Raw genomic sequence first — 9,702 nt, 5'->3', positions numbered from 1 at the left:
ATTACCCTTCCATACGCAATACCGACAAGTAGAAAGGATCATCAACCGCCACTGGCATTTTGGGCGAGATGATAAGATTGTGGGACTATTATTGACAGCTATCCCACGAATCACTTACACTAAGGCTGGTAATCTCGCATCCAAGGTGGCACCAACTGTAAGGAGAACCTGTACTACTAGCACAGGTTCTGACTGGCTAAAAATGAATGGGTTCTTTAGGTGTGGGAGGTGCCCCAATTGTAGGGTAACTTCCTTCCCCCAAAGAAACCACAAGAGTCGAATCGACACAGAATACCTTTTTTGTTGACATCCAGGAAACACTGACTTGCGATTCCAAAGAGGTTATATATATATTGGGATGTAGCTGTTGCAAACAGTATTTAGGTTGTACCAAGAGGATCCTCAAAAAGAGAGTGAGGGAACATATCTCCAATATTGTTGGGGGACATGAACTTCATTCGCTCTCCAAACATTTTAAGGATGTTCACGATTGTGATCCCTCCTCCCTCACCTTCGTGGCCATCGAAAAGGTCAGAAGGTCATGGGGGGGGGAAATCACATCATATATATGTCCAGGCAAGAATCGCGTCGGATTTACGAATTTGATAGTCTCATTCCTAAGGGACACAATGCAGAGTTGGAACTGTTTGGATTTCTCTAACAATGGAGGGATGTCTTGTGGGGACGCGGAATCGAAGTCTGGCTGTTTATCAGCACTTTGATCCCCCCTCCCTATCAGACTGCCCCTCCCCATCCAACTCTTTCATCTCTTCCATCAATTGAGCAGTATGGAATTATGATATCCTATCCAGCAATGTATTTTTCACATTCATTAATAGATGGTTCTCTATATGGAACCAACCATATGAGAGTCTCTACTGATGTCTATTATGGAGACTCTGACCCACTACATTACCCATCTCTATTGAAGTGACTCTAATATTCAAATTGCACCAAAAACGCATATGCGTTATTTGCAATATATTTGTGTCTTTGCGATTTTATACTCACCCAGATGTTTTTAATTCTATCACCAGCATCTCATTTTTATCCCACGATTAGTATTTTATGTTTTTAGTATGTATTTTTCAGAAATGGAATATATATATATACAGTACAGACCAAAAGTTTGGACACACCTTCTCATTCAAAGAGTTTTCTTTATTTTCATGACTATGAAAATTGTAGATTCACACTGAAGGCATTAAAACTATGAATTAACACATGTGGAATTATATACATAACAAAAAAGTGTGAAACAACTGAAAATATGTCATATTCTAGGTTCTTCAAAGTAGCCACCTTTTGCTTTGATTACTGCTTTGCACACTCTTGGCATTCTCTTGATGAGCTTCAAGAGGTAGTCACCTGAAATGGTCTTCCAACAGTCTTGAAGGAGTTCCCAGAGATGCTTAGCACTTGTTGGCCCTTTTGCCTTCACTCTGCGGTCCAGCTCACCCCAAACCATCTCGTTTGGGTTCAGGTCATTGAAAAATAAATGATGGTCAAACTAAATGCAGACCGGATGGAATAGCATGCCGCTGCAAGATGCTGTGGTAGCCATGCTGGTTCAGTATGCCTTCAATTTTGAATAAATTCCCAACAGTGTCACCAGCAAAGCACCCCCACACCATCACACCTCTTCTTCCATGCTTCACGGTGGGAACCAGGCATGTAGAGTCCATCCTTTCACCTTTTCTGCGTCGCACAAAGACACGGTGGTTGGAACCAAAGATCTCAAATTTGGACTCATCAGACCAAAGCACAGATTTCCACTGGTCTAATGTCCATTCCTTGTGTTCTTTAGCCCAAACAAGTCTCTTCTGCTTGTTGCCTGTCCTTAGCAGTGGTTTCCTAGCAGATATTCTACCATGAAGGCCTGTTTCACACAGTCTCCTCTTAACAGTTGTTCTAGAGATCTGTCTGCTGCTAGAACTCTGTGTGGCATTGACCTGGTCTCTAATCTGAGCTGCTGTTAACCTGCGATTTCTGAGGCTGGTGACTCGGATGAACTTATCCTCCGCAGCAGAGGTGACTCTTGGTCTTCCTTTCCTGGGGCGGTCCGCATGTGAGCCAGTTTCTTTGTAGCGCTTGATGGTTTTTGTGACTACACTTGGGGACACTTTCAACGTTTTCCCAATTTTTCAGACTGACTGACCTTCATTTCTTAAAGTAATGATGGCCACTCGTTTTTCTTTACTTAGCTGCTTTTTTCTTGCCATAATACAAATTCTAACAGTCTATTCAGTAGGACTATCAGCTGTGTTTCCACCTGACTTCTCCACAACGCAACTGATGGCCCCAACTCCATTTATAAGGCAAGAAATCCCACTTATTAAACCTGACAGGGCACACCTGTGAAGTGAAAACCATTTCAGGTGACTACCTCTTGAAGCTCATCAAGAGAATACCAAGAGTGTGCAAAGCAGTAATCAAAGCAAAAGGTGGCTACTTTGGGGAACCTAGAATATGACATATTTTCAGTTGTTTCACACTTTTTTGTTATGTATATAATTCCACATGTGTTAATTCATAGTTTTGATGCCTTCAGTGTGAATCTACAATTTTCATAGTCACGAAAATAAAGAAAACTCTTTGAATGAGAAGGTGTGTCCAAACTTTTGGTCTGTACTGTATACATATATATATATATATATATATGTATATATAATATGTGCCTGTTGTATATCATTGTTTGAGTTCGTATTGGCACCTATTAAGTGGACCCTGATCCTCTATATTTTATATTTCAATTGAGGGGATTCCTATACAAAAGCGCACCACAAACGCAAGTGCATTTTCCACTTTAGTATTACTTCACTACTCCATGCCGGAACTTGGGACAGAGCTTTCCTTCATTATCCAATTAACTTTTTGAGTGTATATATATGCTGCATTTTCTGCTTGCCAGATACTACCACTGAAGAAGGGGAGGTACCCCGTAATGCGTTTTTAGTCAGTTTGAACGGAGTAGTAAGCCAGGACTCACACGGACATTGCCGCAAGCGGCTTCCTTGTTTAGGGTACTATATAGCCCTCCAATTCATCTAGGAGTATTGATTAACTCCATATCATACCATCTTTTTAGAAGAGCGGAACAACGAGCACTACCTTTGTATTACACGACTGCCTGGTTACGTGCATGGGCCTTCAGTCAAGTGGAATCACAGCCAAGTCACGTGGGACTCCACGAGAACACCGCAAGACTACACTGGACGCCGCTAGTCAGTTTCGGCGGTGAAACACAGAGGATCCTGAGCAACCAACCTGCCTTATCGGCGGTAAGATTATAATAAACAGCGCAAACCAGGATCGGCCTACCATGCGGTGGTAACGTATATGGTTCCTTTCTATATTGCTTTAGTTGATATATGGATATTATTCCATGAGCGTTTTTCTTCATCTACACGTACAGTTTACCATCCTTACCAGGAATGCTAGTACATTGTACCCCTAGTACATTTGGATCCATTGCAGTATACAAAAGACTTCATCTGGTCACCATTGGAGCCAGAGACTTTATTCATCAGTACTGCTCAGCATTCACGTTGCGTATATTACTCCCTATGTGTATTTTATGCATGGTATTTTATGCTATTTTATATATTTTAGATAAGTGGTGTTCCATGAGATATATTGGTGTTTAATAAATATTGTACCTATATACATATGCTGTCCAGGGCTCCTTGATATTTGAGTGCCCCTCATTTTCCTATATCTGCTATCACTTTTATAATAGCATTGGCATTTTGGGAAGTGGCAATATCAATGGTGTTTATTTTTCAAATGTTTTATATATTTTAATTTGAATTTATTTTTTTTTTATAGTTTCAGAAACTTATTTTTTACCTTATTTTTAGTTTAACTACAGAAGGCGACTTTAGTATGCGATCATCTGATTGTTTCTCCTACAGACTGCAATGTTTTACCACTGTAGTCTGTGGAAGAATTACTACCTTTCTATCAAGCGGCAGGGCCTGATAGGAATTTTGGTATGGAAGGCCTCAGAGCCTTCAGAAGACCCGAGGCTGCCATAACAGTCAAATGGCTTCTGAGGTTTCACGTTACAGGAGCTGGTTGAACAGTGGAAGAGCGGTGCTCCCAATATTTGAGCTTTTAGATGCTTTGGTCACAATTGACCCACAGACTATGACGGGTTAAAAGTCCATAATTGTTTTTATCGCCAATCACAGACCTTGTCTATAGGTGTCTGCTGTGTCCTGAGCAATAGTATCTTTAAAGTCCTGACATCTGACATTCACCGTACAGGTAGGGGTAAAATGTTGACATTGAATCTTCTGTAACTGCCTCTTGGGTGTAGGGCATTACATAGTGGGATTACGCTAACTGTAAATAACCCTTTGTTGTAGTGATATCTACATGTAAATCTCCTTTGCATTACAGGCAAAGAGTGTCACCTGGTACTGGAAAGAATAAATCATATGAAAGTTCTTTGTACTACCCACACACGTATTTACACATAAATATATATCTCCTCTAAACCAACCTATAAAAAATCTATAGCTGTCGGCCAACAGCTATTTCTCTTGACTCCCCCATACATATTTGGTTCAGGTGAGTAAGAAAGAGCCGCTGCCAGACAAATTATTTTCCCATGAACATTCTCTTTCTAGACTCCAAGAGTCCGGAGTTCTACATAATCATTAGATTGTCTGCAAAACCTGCCATTCTTGGTGCAAATGTGTTTTTTTCCCCAGGGTGAACAAACCTGGTTTTTATAAACCTCTAATCTGGTTGCTTCTTTACGGTTTCAAGTTTTTTAGTGTGTGAACCTTGGCCTTAAGAGTGATAATATTACATTGACATTTATTTTTATGAACCCTAAAATCAGCTTTTTCATCTGCTGCTTGACATTGTATTGTGCTGCTTAGCTTTACTTGTAACCAGAAGTCCCAAGTTCGTCTCTTGTTCTGTACAAGCCATTCAAGTTTCTCCACACCAAACTCGTCACACCATTCCTGGACCTTGGTTTGTGAACAGGAGTAGAGTCATGCTGGAACACAAAGTGCCTCTCCCAAACTGTTGCTACAAAGATGGAAGCACACAATGGTTGTGATTTTTACTAGCATGCTGTGATCTGATTGAATTTAGATGATGAGAAATTTAAGTCCTTAACCCCTTCCTGACTGCGCATTGTGTATATACATCCTATCTGCACATGCCCTGTGCAGATAGCACGTATATACACATTCAGGCAGCACTTTAATCCCAGCACTGATCAGCGCTGGGTTTAAAGCTCCTTCTCCTGCAATCTAGCAGGAGCAGGTTGGGTCCCGGCTGTAAGATACAGCGGGGACCCTGAGGAGAATACAGGAGCAGTTTATTACAGCTTCTGCCTTCTCCTGTGCCAGCAGGAGAATGGTACCTGAGTGCATGGTAGAGAAAGCAGGAAGCAGAGCCGCTTTCTCTGTTAGTCCTGGCTGTCACGTGACCACCGGGGGTGTTTGGGGCAGGGGCAGGAGCAGAGCTGCAGGGTCTAAGGAGACCCTGATCAGCACTGCCTGTGTGTCATGCACTCCCCTGGCGGCTGTTTTCCCCTGTTACTGGGGCTTCTGTGCATGCCCCAGTCACAGTGGAAACAGTGGGGGAAAAAAGTAAAAAAAAAAAATCTGTGTCCTCCAGAGGTATTTTAATGACCTCCTTGGGGACATATTATGTGCCATTTTTTTTTTTTTTTTTTTATTAATTAATAACAATTAGTAAAAAAAAAAATTCTAATAAAAAATACAAATAATTTTTTTATTTTTTTTTAAACTAGTCCCTTACGTCACCATAGTCGCCCCGTTCCCTCAACCCTTTACATGTTATATATGAAAATGCACGTCACAAAATATGGAACCCATTGCAATTATTAATTTTGTGTTATTTTTAATATTTGAGAAATAAAAAGGCTATAATTAAAAAATATATTTTTAATAATAATTAGGGGTTTTCCTCAAAATTAAAGCTAAAAAAAAGTAAAAAAAAAAACCTCTAAAAAAATGATAAAAAGTCCTAAGTGTCAAGTAAAAAAAAATAAAAAAAATAAATAAAAATCGCAAATATTATTTGGGTAGTCAAACAAATAAAAAAGCTACGGTCACTAAACCACCACGTGCACAAAATCACAAAAAAGGCTGTTTTTTGCACCCCGTCATGAAAGGGTTAAAGCAATTCAATGAAAGGTTGGGGTGGACACATCTATATATTTTTTCCTACTTTTTGTTTTGTTCTTTGAGCTACAATGATTGCTTATGCTCCACGTGAGAAAACAATTAGAAGCAGGATTAGGTTTGTTGGGAGAGAGTAATTGTGTGATAGTTAATGATTAATTAAAGATCCTCATTATCAAGAATGGGAAATAGAAATGTCTTTGTGAAGATGTATATAAGATTCTAATGCATCTCTTGGCTTCTCAAATCAGGTGCTACTCTAATTCATTGTGATATTCGAATGAGCAAATGGATTATCACAGTTCATTGAAATTAATTAATATCACATGCATATTTAGTTTGCTGTTAAATGATAATTTACATAAATTATATTTTCTCATTAAGTTTAATATGCGTGCAGTTCAAGCTAGAACCCACTCCATAAATTAGCTATTTTATACAAAAAAAACTAATAATTTAGGAAAACATATCATGACTCACCATTAAAAGTTTTAATATGTTTTTAAAAGGTGTTAAACATTGATAATAGGATTTGCCACATCTGCTAAAAAATGTTGTTACATTAAAGCTTGGAGTTGTGGATATTTAGATTTTTTTTTTTTATTATTGTTCCTGGGTTTTAGGATTTTGAATTTGCAGTGGTTTGGAAATAATAATTGCTAATGATGGTGAAAATTATTTTTACACTGCATGGTTTATGTATGGAGATATTGAGTATTTAGGTTAACATCTACCTTTATCCTTTTCCTGCCAATTATACATCTCATACATCCTCGCAGGGTTGCACTTCAGTAGCCAAGGATGTATCTGATGTCCTTGCTAGTGATGGCTGTATCTCAGTCTGCATAGCAGCTAGAGATATGAGCCGAGTCTTGTTTTAAAGATAATTTGTTACCACTGAGCAGGTTGATATACAATTCTGTGGGAAAAGGGGTCTTTGTCTCCATATTATAGATGCAACTCTCAGAAATACCACCTATGGTTCATCAAAATTATGCATTCTGATTAACTGCAGGAGGTTCAGGTGTCGTGTCCATAATATTAGAGAAATTGCATCCCACTCTTCTTGAATGGCAGCCCTCAGATCACTGAGGTTCTGGGGTACAGAGCTACGAGCCTCTACAAGGCGACTCCATTAGGTTTTCGATGGTATTCAGATCTGGATAAAGTGCAGGCCACTTAATTTGAAGTCCTCCAGTCTCCAGCAGCTGTTCCTTAACCCCTTAGTGACCAAGCCTGTTTGGGCCTTTATGACCAAGCGTTTTTCTTCCTTTTTTCATGGTCTCGTTCCAAGAGCTATAACTTTTTTATTTTTTCGTCTATATAGCTTTATGAGGGCTTGTTTTTTACGGGACAAGTTGTAGTTTTTAATGGGGTACACATAACTTTCTGATTAACTTTTATTAACTCTTTCTGGGAGGGAGATGGGGGAAAATAGCAATACTGCCACTGCGTTTTTACATTATCAATTTTACGGCGTTCATTTTTCGGTACAAATAACATAATATCTTTATTTTCTGGGTCAGTACGATTACAGTGATACTAAATACTTATAATTTTTTTTTTACGTTTTACAACTTTTTTTCCAATAAAACCCCTTTTATTAACCCAAAAAATGATTTTGCATTGCCACTTCACAAGACCCATAACTTTTTTTTTTCTTTTTCTATGGAGTTGTGTGAGGGCTTTATTTTTGAGGGACAACTTGTATTTTTTATTGGTATCATTTTGGAGTAAATGGCGCTTTTTGATCGCTTGTTATACGTTTTTTTCGGAGGAAACTAAGAATAAATGAGAAATTCTGTCTTTTTTTTATTTTTATTTTTTACAGCGTTCACCATAGGGGATAATTTATGTAATATTTATGTAGTCCGGGTCGTTACGGCAATACCAAACATATGGGGGATATTTTCTTTTTGCAATTTTTTTCATTGAAAAGCGTATTTTCAATGGAAAAAAAAGCATATTTTTTTATTTTATGGAATTTTTTTTATTTAATAAATGTGTATTTTAAAAAAAAATTACTACTTAAAAGTCCCACAAGGGGACTATAATATACAGTATTTTGATTGCTTTTAAAATGTAATGCATTATCTCTATAAGGCATTACATTTCAATAGCAATGCTATTCAAACCTTTACCAGCAGGTGGCGCCAGAGAGGCACAGCCTGCTGGAGATAACGGAAGACAGTCTCGGGGCCCTGATCGGAAGCAAGGTAAGCTTCCGAACACATCAGCACCCCGCGATATTATTTTCGGGGTGCTGATGGGAGACAGAGGGAGTCCGCTCCCTCTGTCACCACTTTACATGCAGCAGGCGCCATTGCGCCCGGCATGTAAAGGGTTAAACAGCCCGGATCGGCACTTCTGCCGGTCCGAGCTGATAGAGCAGGGTCCCGGCTCTCATGTGAGAGCCGGGTCCGTGCTCCCCGCTGCACGGGGGAGCCATGCAGCGCTTAGACCGGGCCGCCCCTTAGTGACCGCCGTAAAAACACGTATGGGTGGTCACTAAGGGGTTAATGATGCAACCTTGATGAGCTGACACATTGTCGTCCATGAAGATGAAATTAGGCCTGTGTTGTTAATGCAGAGGCACAATGACTGGATTAATGATGTTATTCAAGTAGTATGGGCTTGTCACTGTACTATTCACAAAGTGTAGGGCAGTTCTATATTGACTAGACACACCTGCCCACACTAACACCACCAAAAGCTCATCTGGTGACAACAGTGGCTGATGCATAGCATTCTCCTTGACATCTCCTAATACTGTACTACTGCATTCACACCTGACAAACACAAGTTTGCTACATGTAAAAGGCAAAGACAGCTAAACACAAACTACAAAGCACTGCTGCCTGCAAATATGGACAGTGAGCCCTGACCTAGAACCCAGAGCCCACTTTTTCTACCTACTTGCAGTACAAGCTTTAGGTAGCAAGATCACAACTGGTCGACAGCCCCTGCACTACTTACTTGCAGAGACAGAGACAAACATCAAAAGACAAAACAAATGTGTCTCTTGATGGGTGTAAATGTGTCAGAACCAGACCGGCTCTGCAGTACCAAATGAGAGACAGAGAGTGGTCATAAAATAAGATTAGAACTAGACAGACAATGCAGTACCAAATGAAAGACAGAGATTGGTTAGATGACAAGCCGGGGTCAGATGAACGAGAAATCTAATAAGCCCAGGAATACAGCTAGTAACATAGTAACATAGTATATAAGGCCGAAAAAAGTTCGGCCTGTTATCCTGCAAGTTGATTCAGAGGAAGGCAAAAAAACAAACAAACTGTGAGGTAGAAGCAAATTTTCCTCACTTAAGAGGAAAAAAATTCCTTCCCGACTCCAATCAGGCAATCAGAATAACTCCCTGGATCAACGACCCATCTCTAGTAGCTATAGTCTGAAATATTATTACACTCTAGAAATCCATCCAGGCCCCTCTAGTGAGTCAGAGACCATCACTGGCACTGGTGAATGGCCAGGAAGAGGTTTAAATAGAGCACTGAGTTCCAGGATTAGA

The sequence above is a fragment of the Bufo gargarizans genome, chromosome 4 (assembly GCF_014858855.1).
Source record: "Bufo gargarizans isolate SCDJY-AF-19 chromosome 4, ASM1485885v1, whole genome shotgun sequence".
Lineage (NCBI taxonomy): Eukaryota > Metazoa > Chordata > Amphibia > Anura > Bufonidae > Bufo > Bufo gargarizans.
The sequence above is the reverse complement of the archived record's forward strand: the minus strand, read 5'-3'. Positions refer to the sequence as shown.